This window comes from Parasteatoda tepidariorum, chromosome 8 (assembly GCF_043381705.1).
Source record: "Parasteatoda tepidariorum isolate YZ-2023 chromosome 8, CAS_Ptep_4.0, whole genome shotgun sequence".
Classification (NCBI taxonomy): domain Eukaryota; kingdom Metazoa; phylum Arthropoda; class Arachnida; order Araneae; family Theridiidae; genus Parasteatoda; species Parasteatoda tepidariorum.
Genome location: NC_092211.1, coordinates 52,163,309 through 52,176,887, shown reverse-complemented (window position 1 = coordinate 52,176,887; position 13,579 = coordinate 52,163,309). Strand labels below are relative to the sequence as shown.

Genomic DNA, 13,579 nt, shown 5'->3' with positions numbered 1-13,579 from the left:
GTTTTGGGAGAAACCGGGAGAGCTATGTTTAGATCACCGGACTTTTTTGAATGTTGATCGCGAGAGCTGCATTAAGTTCACAGTCGTAGTCGTTCCAGCGAAAGTGTTGTCGTTAGCAGTCGAGTGCACAGAGGCAGACATTGAGTTTGATATTGTCTAAGGAGCAACCGTGCCAGGAGGAGGATAATGTCGCAGTCACAAGTAGCAAGTCAACTATTCACTTTGGAATCCATTCAAGTAGGCGTGTTCAAATCTGATTGGAAGTTTCTGTCAAGGGAGGTAGAGGTGGAGGATCGAAGTAAAGGTGGTGGATGCTCAGCTCCAACGCTACGTAATCTCGCATCGATTGCGGTTGAAGCCTGGTCTGTAGCTGTAAGTTACAATGACTGTAGCGCCCGGAGTAGATGCTCGGCATGTACGTTGCGACGCTGTAGCGTCCGTGTGGGAGGTGGTGAATGCTCAGCTCAAACGTAACGCAGCCTCGCATTGATTGCGGTTGTTTGCTCAGCCTGCTGAAGTCTTTGCAAGGCTACGTAATGCCTGAGACGAGCATCCACCACCTCAACCACGGGTGTTACAGAATTGTAACGTACAAGCCGATCATCAACTCCGGGCTCTACAACCCCCTTCACTTACAGTTACAGGCTGATCTTCGACCGCAGTCGATACGAGGCTTCACTGGCTGTAGCTTCCACCTTGGCTTTTACGTTACAATGCTGTAGCGTTTGTGGGGGTGGGCTGTATGCTCAGCTAAACGTTGCGTAGTCTCCCATCGATTTTGGTAGAAGCTTGGTCTGTAGCTGTAAGTTACGGTAACTGTAGCGCCCGGAGTAGATGCTCGGCTTGTACGTTGCGACGCTGTAGCGTTCGTGGGGGAGGTGGTGAATGCTAAGCTCAAACGTTGCGTAGCCTCGCATTGATTGCTTGCTGTTTGCTCAGCCTGTTGAAGTCTTTGCGAGGCTACGTAATGCTTGAGTCGAGCATCCACCACCTCAACCACGGCTGTTTCTTAATTGTAACGTGCAAGCCGATCATCAACTCCGGGCTCTACAGCCCCTGTAACTTACAGTTACAGGCCGAGCTTCAACTGCAGTTGATACGAGGCTACGCTGACTTTTGCTTCCATAGCTGAAGCTTGGCTTTTACGTTGCAATGCTGTAGCATCCGTGGGGGTGAGGTGTATGCTCAGCGAAACGTTACGTAGTCTCGCATCGATTGCGATTGAAGCCTGGTCTGTAACTGTAAGTTACGGTAACTGTTGCGGCCGGAGAAGAAGCTCGGCTTGTACGCTGCAACGCTGTTGCATCCGTGGGGTAGGGGGTGAATGCTAAGCTCAAACATTGCGTTGCCTAGCATTGATTGCGGTTGTTTGCTCAGCCTGTTGAAGTCTATGCTAGGCTGCGTAACGTTTGAGCCGAGCATCCACAGCGAAGTCTTTTGTGCAAATGCTTCCTGAAGAGTTTAAAGTTCCACAAGTATCCAGTATCCAAGTGTTGGATATGCCTCAGGGGAATGACGAATATCAAGGGAATGAGGAACTCAAGGGAATGTTGGATGGAGCCCAAGTGCCTTGTGATGAAACAGAAGTGTTGGATATGCCTCAAACGTTAGATGAATCAGAAGTGTTGGATAAGCCTCAAGTGTTTATTTAATCAAAAGTATTGGATTTGCCTCAAGTGTTTGTTGAATCTAAAGATCCCCAAGAGGTGTTTTTTAATGTGGATTAACTCATTGCACCTAAGGAGGATCAAGAATGGGATAACATCCGAGACTTCTTATACAATTTTTCGGACTCTTTGGAGGCTTTTGATTTACGAACAGTTGTGATACCCTGTTGGAAAGGACAGTATCCATTTAATCCAGGAAAACCCTTGGATCAATAAAAAAGCAAAGGAAACGCATATATAATGTAAATATCGCATAGTATTGAAAGTATTGTGCTGTATTGTAAATTTGAATGTATTGTATCATAATATAAATAAATAAAACCCTGGGGTTTATTTTTTTTTCAATACTGTTTGTCATTCTTTAAGATTTCATTTCTTCTCACATGGCCAAACAGGATGTCATAACATTTTGTGGACTATCAGAATGTCGCACGTCATAACTCTTCATCCTTTTTCGCGTATAAAAGGGGATTCCATCCATCACACCATCTAATATGTTTAGTCTCTCTAAGATGGATCAGCTCATGAGAGAACAACTCTCATCATTACAGATTTTACTGACAGAACATAATTCTCGAATGTTTTCTATTCATGGCGCACACTGTCTCAGATAAACAGGTGAGCAGAAGATATTTAGAAGTTTTTGTCAATATCATCAGTCGAAAATGGCAATGGTGAAAAGAATATCACATCTCCCAATATTATGAATATAGTCTTGCACTCTGTTAATTTTTGTTGATGACGGGATTGGAGTCAATAGAAATGCAACTCTCAATTTTTGCCTGCAATTTGTCTGATAGAGCCCTAAAAACCTTTCTATTTACTTTAAATTCACTTCAAATGCTTTTATGTGAACTCAATAACTTGCTTCATTTTCACGCAATTAATTAAATAAATAAATTTGAAAATTCATAAGTTGTCTTTCAACTTTAAAGTTTTACAAGGCAGCCGAAGCACCTTCGTTTTGACAACACGTTCGTTGTTAAAGCGGCTTCCTATATTTCGTGGATAGGATATCCGTTAGATCTCAGTAAATCAAATAATAATTATATATGTAAGATGGCATCACTTCCTTTACTGGAAATTCATTAATGATCAATCAGTTACAGATGTAACCAATTGGAATACGTTTCTATTGGGATAAGAATACGAATCGTCTAATAGAATAGTGGAAATGAATAATGATTGAATGATAGTGGAACACTGATCTAGTTGACCCTCTAACTTGGACATCTGAATTAGGAAAAAGGGCTTTTTAGTTATTAGCAACTTCAGCCCTGAATCTAACTCGCTGTGACTTAAATTTCGGTTGATAAAATTATAAAAAAGTCTCAAAAAATAAAACCTCTTTTATATTTCACTAACATTTTAAATAGGTTTTTATTACTTTATGTTTTTGTAAATGTACAAAAAAAATCGAGTCTTAATTAGTTTTCATTTCAAAACGTAATATCGAGAAAATATTCTTAATTTATGATGAGAATAGAACAACACCTAATCCGTACTTTGAAANCAACAACTAAAACAAATAACAACAACTACTAATAACAATAACTAAATAAACAACAACTAAATTCCATTCGTTTAGCATTGCGTCATATATTGTTCCTACTAAATCGAAGTAGTCGTGTTTTTTTCATATTATACCCAATTAATTAAATAAATCAATTTGATATTCCATAAGTTCTCTTTCACCTTTTAAGTTTTACAAGGCTGCCGAAGCACCTTCGTTTTGACAACACGTTCGCTGTTAAAGTGGCTTCCTATATTTCGTGGGTAGGATATCAGTCAGATCTCAGTATATCAAATAATAAATATATGTAAGATGGCATCACTTCATTTACTGGAAATTCATTAATGATCAATCAGTTACAGATGCAACCAATTGGAATACGTTTCTATTGGGATAAGAATACGAATCATCTAATAGAATAGTGGAAATGAATACTGATTGAATGATAGTGGAACACTGATCTAGTTGACCCTCTAACTTGGACATCTGAATTAGGAAAAAGGGCTTTTTAGTTATTAGCAACTTCAGCCCTGAGTCTAACTCGCTGTAATTTAAATTTTCGTTGATAAAATTATAAAAAAGTGTCAAAAAATTGAACCTCTTTTATATTTCACTAACATTTTAAATAGGTTTTCATTACTTTATGTTTTTGTAAATGTACAAAAAAAAAAATCGAGTTTTAATTAGTTTTCATTTCGAAACGTAATATCGAGAAAATATTCTTAATTTATGATGAGAATAGAACACCACCTAATCCGTACTTTGAAACCATCAGCCTTTATTAAAGCATTCGACGAATATTTCGGATAATTCAAACTGTTAATTTCGGAAAAGTTAAGGTGTTGAATAATATACAACTAAACTTATTTTGGGAAATAAATGTCTAATACCACTTTCCTAATAAATTCATAAAACTGAGAGGTAAAAAAGAATTTGGAGAGAAAAATTTACGAGAAAACTTCTTTGATAATAAAAAATAAAGAAAAAAAATACCCTTTATCTTCAACAAATTGTTATCTAATAAATAACCGTTATCACCATTTATATCTAAAGTAAAATGTATTGCTTCAAAACAATGAATCTTTCTGGTTGTAATTGTAAAGCTATTTTTCATTAAAAGCGCAACATAAAAATATTTATTATTATATTCATGTCGAGAGCAAAAAAAGGAAATATTGTTTTAAATGATATTCCACATAAGTGGAGCAAATGTGAAAAAGAAAAACACAGTTGTTGTTGATTTAAGTATACATGCGTTTGAAGGCCACAGAAAAGAAAAATGTGTGCCCATGTTTGTTTTATTGATGTCAAAATAAGTAAGTCATAATACTATTTTCTTTTTAACTATTTTACTCTTCGGAGTTTTGTTTATTTTTAATTATTAAAAAGATTATTATTTTTATGCATTCGCATTTATAATACGAATATTTCTATATTTTATCTTATATGTATAATATATGTTCGCATCTATGATGAGAACATGTCTATATTTTCTCTTATATGTGCACTTAGTATAAAAACTCATTGAGACCGCGTGTTTGTTTTAATAACAAAAAAATGAACTTATATTTCATTTTTTTCATGTCTGTTTTATTTTGTTCGATATTTTGTTAAGTTGAATTTTTTTGACAATGCATATAAAAAAAATATTATTTCTGCGTACTATCTTTAATGTGATTATATTTTTATTCTATGAATTTTCCTATTTTTCGTTGTAAATAATTTTACTATGCAGAATGAAAAATAATATTTCACTTCGGTGTTTTTATGTTAAGTTTTTACTTAATTAATTTATTTTTTACCGTCAGTTAAATAAAGTTTTTAATAATATTAATAAATTTTTTATAATATTTTATCCAGAGAGTATAAATGATTTGAACGTATTTTTATGGCACAGGAAGAGGAATCGATCTAACAGTACTAAATGTATACGGCAGTACATAATCTAGAATAGTGGTTAATATTCGTAATAACACTTTCAAGTTACTACTAGTGATTTATTTTGTGACGAAACTTAAAAACTACTCTTGTGCTATATAGATGGAAAATATAATTTATAAAATTCAAAATAACCTTAAGATTGGTAAAAATATGTTTAAATTAATATACAATTTCTATAATAAAATTTCCTAGAATATTTAGCCTATAGGAAATTTCTAAGATTCCGTTCTGATTTTAGAATCTTATTATTATTTAAACTCAGTTGAAAATCCTTAATTGTGTTATCCGTGAGAATGTTAGCAGAATGAAAATGACAGTATAGTCCAAAGGGTCATATCATCGGCCTAGCTTAAAGCTAAATGTTATTTTAATTGTGTTCAATGGATTCTAAGTTCTGGAAAAAGTTGGAAACACAGCATATCAAAATAATAAATGACGCTAAACATACTTTCAATTCTTTTAATTAAAAGAAATATACATGATAAATTAAGAAAAAAGTATTTTTTTAGTAAATTTTTTTCATACTTTTTAGGTTTGGGCTCTTGAACTTAATTTGGAATACAAGTTAATGTTAAACAAAAAGAAACATCAAGAATTCAACGGAAATATGGAAAACATCGGTATGAAATTTTTTGTTTATTCCTTTCTGGTATTTTAAAATCTATGATATAAAAGTATATTTTAATCATCATTCTTAATAAAATGGTAAAGTTTCAGTTGCAACACCTTCGATACACTCGAGTCGGTCTTTTACTGCCTCGTCCCCTTACAGCCGAATTCCGTCGCACTGTTCTAACAGACACGTCCCGCATTGATACTTGCGGTTATTTAACGCAATGTTACTTGTGTATTAACATTGAAGGTTCTACGCACATGTAGGCGTACTCGGTCATTAAGTACAGGTGGTCGGTCACTACGTTGTCCATGGTGGGAAGTCATGCCGTAAATAAGGTATTCTTGAGACTATAGATCTATGAGTGTTGAATTCTCACACAATTTCTGAAATGGAATGCCTCATGCGTCTTTTTCCAACTACTATTCTCTGTTAATAGTTGGTTAATTTCCATCTTGCTGCCATAGTTACATCAGAAACAGTCTCAAATAACTTGAAAACAAATATAATTTCAGGCAGAGCACTACCTATATATATATATTTTACACGCGATACTTCTGTCATATGTATATTTGCATATTGCTCTCCCATGACTTATGTCACCTCAGTGTATGATATTAAGAAAATTTAAAACCGGATCGAAATGTAGTTTCTGATGTGACCAAAAGGATTTGTTAGCTTTTTTCCTCGTAAGCGATTTTATTAGCTCGTAAGTATTTGCGATTACATTGTCGACGAAAACTTCATCACAAGATTTAATTAAGCTGAGCAAACTTGCGTTTAAAAAATAAACCTTATACTAATCTAGATGTAAGGCATTTTTCACATTAAGACAAGCTTCATGTAATGATTTTTTCGAGCACGAAAACCGTATGCCAATCTCGATTTGAAGTTGTTTTACTGAAGGTTGTTTTACATGGCTCAGGATGAGGGCAACGTGCGTAGAATAGAGCAGATTGTTACAGACTGAGTCGTAACGAATCGCTCCAGTAGCTATAGTTTTAGATTAACGATTAGTGGTATTTAGAAAGATAAGTTAACCTCAAAAAGGCTTCAATAGGCTTTTAAAAACATTGCATTGACATCGGTTTCAAAACGGATGCATAAGTCAAAGCGTGCTAGAGCAACTTGTCCCAATAGAAATTGTTTTTAATGAGCTTGGCATTGTGTGATAATCCTCACAATGGGATATATGTCTTTAATCGTAAATGAAAAATACCTAAAAGATACTTTTTAGTTTCATTAAATGGATTATATGGAGCCGCGGTAGCTCCGGGGAGGTGTCGTTTGCCTCCCAATGAGATGGCCCAGGTTTGAATCTCAGAGGTGGCTTAGTGATACGAATTCTGTTTCCAGCTCGCACCGACCACAGTGATGGGTTATAATTTTCTTACCGTCAGGTTAACCCTGGAGGTTTAGGTTCTTTTTCTCATCATGTCACGCAAATGCTGGTTAGTTCCATCGAAAAGTCCACCACGAAGGCTAGTTTGTCACAATACTTAAGTCAGGAGTTCCTTTGTCTTCTGGATTAAAATTACATGGCCTCGGAGCTGAACATTGATAGTCGTAAACTCGGAATTGTGTCGGATATTCAACGCCAGTTATAAAATAAAATGAATTATATGAAACAGCCACTTTCTCGTTATATACTACCTGTATACCTGAAACAATTATAAGTTCCATTCTAGAGAAAAAAAATAATTGTATTTCTGCAGGAAAATTTGATTTTTTTTTGTAAATTTTCTTAAACATAGCCTAGTGGATAATCACAATAATACGGCATAAATGGTTCAAATTAAAACCTAAAATCTGAGCATATCCTATTTTTCCCGAACTCTAACCTGCTCAGTTATTTCTTCTATAAACTAAATACAGAACTTATATCTTTCAGGACATAAGCGAAGTGGAGAGATATCTTATAAGGTACAATGTAAGAAAGGGAAAATAGAGTCTTCAAGAAACGTATGTTATATAGACTATATATCTCAACCACCTACTTTAGAAAGTATAACTCTTACGTCAATAGCAATAAGACTATGGACTGAACCCGATGTAAATGAGGACGTAAAGCAGCATTCTATGCACTATGGATCTGAAATTATATGCACCGGACCGAGAGAGGCTTATCATAAATTGGAAGAAAAAGTAACTGAGAAATTAGCAGATCTTCGCTTGCCTGATCTACTAAAAATCAAAGTATCTGATGTCATCAGACCTATTGGATTGCAGTTGCTGAAATGTTTCGATTCGAAAGACGATGAATATTGCAAAGTTAAAGATCTTTTTGAAAAGCATTGCACAGTTTATTGGACAGCTGAAGGCATCATTGATAAACGTAGATCACTTGTAGAACTGATCAAAAATGAAAACCAAGAAAACAGTATTTGTCAATTGTATAAGTTAGCGTGTAAATACTGCTTAGAGGAATATGTTTTTTCTTTATGGGAAAATATACCACTCGATAAAAAAATTACATATATCTGAAAGAGCAACTTTATAGAACCATTATGGTTATGATATGATAGATTATTGAACTGCTTATATAAATGACGAATTACCTAGCCTATTAAGTAAGATTAAGAAGACTGATCATCGTAATATCTATGACTGTAATTTCGGCATTTATCACAACACGGTTACGTTATCAATTTTTGTTTGTAATGAATTTAGTCTCCGATATTTTTGGCACAAATTGACTGCTGATCAGAAAGAAGCTAATATAGAAAATTGGTTAGAACAAATTATACAAAAATATAATAGAGTATTGAGTAGAAGATATGAATACCAAAACTATCACGTATTTACTAATAGTTTGTGCTTTTTTGTTATCTCATTTAAAGGATCAAAACCAGGTTTTTCAAACTCATTCTGAAACAATACTGAAAGCTTTTGGCCATATCAACGCTTCTTCTTATCAACAATCAATTTAATGTTCAACTATCTTGAAGATGACACATACACTAAAACAATGACATACATTGTTAGAGAAATCAAAGAAGGGAGAAACACTGTGGAATTGTTTAGGAAAATTTGGCGTGGAAGCCCAGTAAGACTCAAAAACGCATGTCTCCAGTCATTGTAAATGGATGTCACGCCATTCGTAACTTGCTTTCTGTTGAAGACTTGGAAACAATCAATTTAGTACTACTTAGTTTCTCAGTCAATGATAAAAAGGAACTAATATTTAACCTAATCGGAAGTGAAGATCTGCGGAAGCTTCTATATCTAAGTAAATTCACTCTGCTTGATTCTTTGGCAAAAAATACTCTTCCATCTGATTGTGATATCAAGCGTTTCAGAGAAAGTTTGGAACAGAAATATGGAGATGGACTGTACCATGAATGGATTCTTGGCAAGAAGTTTCAAGCAGTAGACAAAATGTTAAAGTGGGTTATTGAAACTCCTGAAGAGATTGAGAGCTTTAAGAAAAATGGACTTAATACGTTTTCAATATACACATCATTAAAATGCTTGGGTGATTTTGGACTTTTTGACCGATTTATGAATTGATGTTTTAAAAGTGTAGATGAAAGTAATAATTTTAAACAATCATACATACGTAATTCTACGGCATGCATACAATTATTACAAGGAATAGGTTATTCCGGTGAAAACGGGTGGGATTTTTTTGAGGAGTTTTTAAAATACAGCTCATTTTCTACTGAGATAGTTGCAAATTTTAAGAAATTATGCCTGGAACAAATAGCAAGTTTAGTAGATCGCTATTACTTCGAATTTGCTATGCATCTTTCACACTGGTGCTTGGATTCTTCCAAAGAAATCAAGGAATTTAAGAATGAATTGTTCCTGTCCGAGGAAGGAAGTAGAATTATTTTTTATGATATGGAGCGAAAATATCCTAACTGGAACAACGTGAAAAACATTTTGAAATGGTTTTCACCGCTTTCAAGAAAATCAGTCGACTCCTTAAAACGGGATCTTGAAGATGAGGAATTTTCTGAGGATGGATTTGGTTATTCTTCTGCTAACAAAAATAAGTTTTTCCTTCATCTACTTGATAATTTCAAAGCGTGTAACAGTACTTCAGATAGTGATAGCAGTTCTGGCGATGACAGAGAATTTATTGAGATATTGAACGACGCAGTAGGTGATGATGATGATGTTAATGAAGATAATGACGATGATCATGGATGCAAAAATGATTCCAGCGTAAATAGTGATCAATTAATTTAATTTGCTGGAGATTTGACGGACATTGACATTAATTGTACAGACACTGAAGATTACCTCAGTACCACCGACGATGGGCAAAATGCCGCTGATGGTAATAATAGTACCATGATGTGAAAGTTTTTTTTCGTTTAAAATGTGAAATGTTTGAAAAATAGACTTCATAAATTTTGCAAGTCTATTAGGTTTTCATTTTCTAAAGTTATAGAAGAAAATTTGAATAGAACGGTAGTTTTAAGAAACTTCATTTCCCACATGATTATGGTAAAAACCGAAATTTTTTCTGATATTTAGGCTTGAGAAAAAAATTCTTTTAAACGTTAAATTCATTCCACAAGTAACTTAAAAATAGTATTATTAACACTTTGACGCAGACGGGACATCAGTGTACCTTTTATATATTTCTTTCTGACACTCTTAATTGTAAACAAAAAAATTTTTGGTGTTTTTGCAATTATAAAAAGAAACAGTCTAAAGGTAACTAAGAAAATGTGTTCGATTATCTGAACTATATTTGCATTAGAATATTAAGTTTAAGAAATTAGNGAAAATTTGAATAGAACGGTAGTTTTAAGAAACTTCATTTCCCACATGATTATGGTAAAAACCGAAATTTTTTCTGATATTTAGGCTTGAGAAAAAAATTCTTTTAAACGTTAAATTCATTCCACAAGAACTTAAAAATAGTATTATTAACACTTTGACGCAGACGGGACACCGGTGTATCTTTTATATATTTCTTTCTGACACTCTTAATTGCAAACAAAACATTTTTTGGTGTTTTTGCAATTATGAAAAGAAACAGTCTAAAGGTAACTAAAAAAAATCTGATCGATTATCTGAACTATATTTGCATTAGAATATTAAGTCTAAGAAATTAGGTTAGAAATTTTCCATTCTTATTCAAAACTTATCAATAATTTATTTTGTAGATTAAAGAAATTTTATTGATGAGTAACTGTTTCTTTTATATCTAAACAACTGCAAATTAAAAAAAACATATTGCTTTGACCTTTAACACAGAAAAAGACAACGGTGGTTTATGTTGTACTTCATAGTCATAAATTATTAAAATGCTAAAGATAATATTTTCCACTTATTTTTATCTAAATTCACACAAAATAAAGAAAAAAGCATGAAAAATATGATTAATTAAAATTCTGCTTAAATGTTTATTACTTTCAAGCATGGCTGTTGTTTAATTATAAATTAAAATTATTGCAAAAATTCTTCTTCGTTAGCATTTAGTATTCACAGTATTTAGTTATTAATGGGAATACGATAATATAAGAATGCATTAATAAGCATGATTAGTCTTAACCAATTTCCATACACACGTTTAGACTTTCCGGAAAAAACAAGAATTATTCTTGCAGTAAAAATAATTTATTTAATGTGATATTGGTGTGGTAAAGTCCCTTAATTCCACAGAGAGAATATTTCTTTACAATTAAATTTGTACTGGCTTGGTGTGTAGGAAAATGAAGTCAGTCTGCATGATCTTCATTAAAATGAAAAATATTTTTTTTTAATGAATGAGGAATTGTTAAAAATTTAAAAACTTTTTTCGGCTATAGAATGTTTATTCTGTGAACTTTAAATCTAAACTAAACTAAACTCAGTGACGTGGCAGCCCATAGAGGGCCAAGGCCTACTATGCCCATCTCAGTTTTCTTGACCCAGTGTTTAGCCGAACGCGGAACCCCCAGTGTTTAGTTCCCAAGCATGTTTAATACTCATTTATCGGCCCACTGAGGGACTGAAAGGCTCAGTCAACCTTGCCCGGCCCGAGGATCGAACCCAGGACCTGTGGCACGGAAGCGCTACCACTCAGCCACCGGGAGTTGAACTTTATATTAAATTTTAGCTTACTAGATTCAATCACTTTTCCAGTACAGCGGCATATTGTAAAAGAAATTAAAGCTTGAATTATAATTGTGACCGACTGCAGCCAAGAGGAAAATATCCGCTGCTCAAGGGATAGAGCGATGGCTGATCGATACGAATTCCGCACTCGTCTTGCACCGACCACAGTGCTGACGTAAAAATATTCTGAGTGGTAAACGGATCATGGGTTTGAGTTCCCTCTCCGTCAGACTAACTGTGGGAAGTTTTCTTCTCCATGTAACGCAAATGAAGGTTAGTTTCATCAAAAAATCCTCTACGAAGGGGAATTTCTCCTAGCACTTGATCCAGGAGTTCCCTTGTCTTTTGGATTGAGTTCAAAATTACAAGGCTACAAAGTTAAACATTGGTAGCCGTTAACTCAAATTTGGGTCGGCTATTCAATGAAGGTTATAAAATTTCGATGAAATTAAAAAAGAGAGAGAGCTAGTAGTTAAAAGCAGCTGGGTTGTAAATTAGCTATTGTCTTACAGCAGAGTCTGATCCTTGTTTCCAACATTAATGAGTTGTTCTTTATCTAAATTAATTTATCAATTATATTATCATTAAATGATTCATATTCTTTTGTTTTTTGAACTTTACGTGCTTTTCTTCCCAGGACTGACAATATTTCAATTCCAAATTTTAATAATCTGTGCAACTTGAGAATTCTAAACAACTTAAAATATTTATGATTTAATTTGCAAACATCACTTCCTACGTTACAAACTGTTTTACTTATTGAATAACGATTAAGTGATTATTTGACTATGTTATATATATGTGAGCTCGTTTATATTTATTACTGGATAAAATCTCGTTTGTATAACAGTTCATTCCATTACCCTAAGATATAACTTTATGAAGCAATTGTTTTGAATGTATATACTGTTGAAAAGACTTAAAGGGTCAAATTTTTTTTGTAATAAAAAAACTAACAAAGCAAATAAAGCCAAACCTTGCCAAAATATTACCGACACCCTGTCAGTCAGAGAAATTTTTTAAATAGGATATATGATCATCTCTAGCTGCTACACAACTCTCGCACCGGTGTTTCATATTGCTTGCAAGGGTCCTTAATAATCCCTGAAACAACCCCATCCATTCTTGCACCAAGCCACTCTTGACCGTCCCATACATGTTCGATGGGATTAATGGCGCAGGAGACATTGCAAACCAATCCAATCGTTGAATACCCTCCGATTGGAGGTATTCGTCCACCTCATTAAGTCAGTTATCATTAAGATAAAATTTTGTCCTTATGTTCCACGGAAAAGTTTTGCATGGGTTTCAAACACTGTAACACTGTCCTATCAGAGTACCTCTATCGTTCACAAAAAGGTCGGTATGCCCGCTCACCACGATCACTGTCAAGACCATCAGAGCACCTCGACCATAGTTGGTTTTTTTAAACAATGTTAGAGGGTCGATATCGACTTTGTGGTTCTCACCAGTCAAGAACGCGTCTTAAGTAGCTGTCCAGACAGAAAATCATAACTCATCATTTTTTTTTAATTTTTTTTTATGACCGCCGTTGAACAGTCGACCCAATTTTTGGGTTTACGACTACTAATGTTCAACGCCGTAGCCTTGTAATTTCGAACCAATCCAGAAGACAAGGAAACTCCTGGATCGGTACCCCCAGAGGTATTGATTTGTTATGGGAACATGGAGGACTTTGAGACTCGACAGATTTAACGTGCATCAGTCACCATTTACTACACGGGGAGTCTTCGGCCGGCGAGGATCGAACCCACGACCTCTTGGATA

The 13,579-nt window shown here is 34.2% G+C and overlaps 1 long non-coding RNA gene across 1 annotated transcript; it reads left to right on the top strand.

The window, feature by feature from the left end:
- Positions 1-4,275: 4,275 nt before the first annotated feature.
- LOC107444220 (uncharacterized) lies at positions 4,276-7,764 on the top strand. The gene is made up of 3 exons (XR_011637380.1): positions 4,276-4,496; positions 5,654-5,741; positions 7,626-7,764. It is a non-coding gene; the product is annotated as an uncharacterized lncRNA (long non-coding RNA).
- The last annotated feature ends 5,815 nt before the right edge of the window (positions 7,765-13,579 follow it).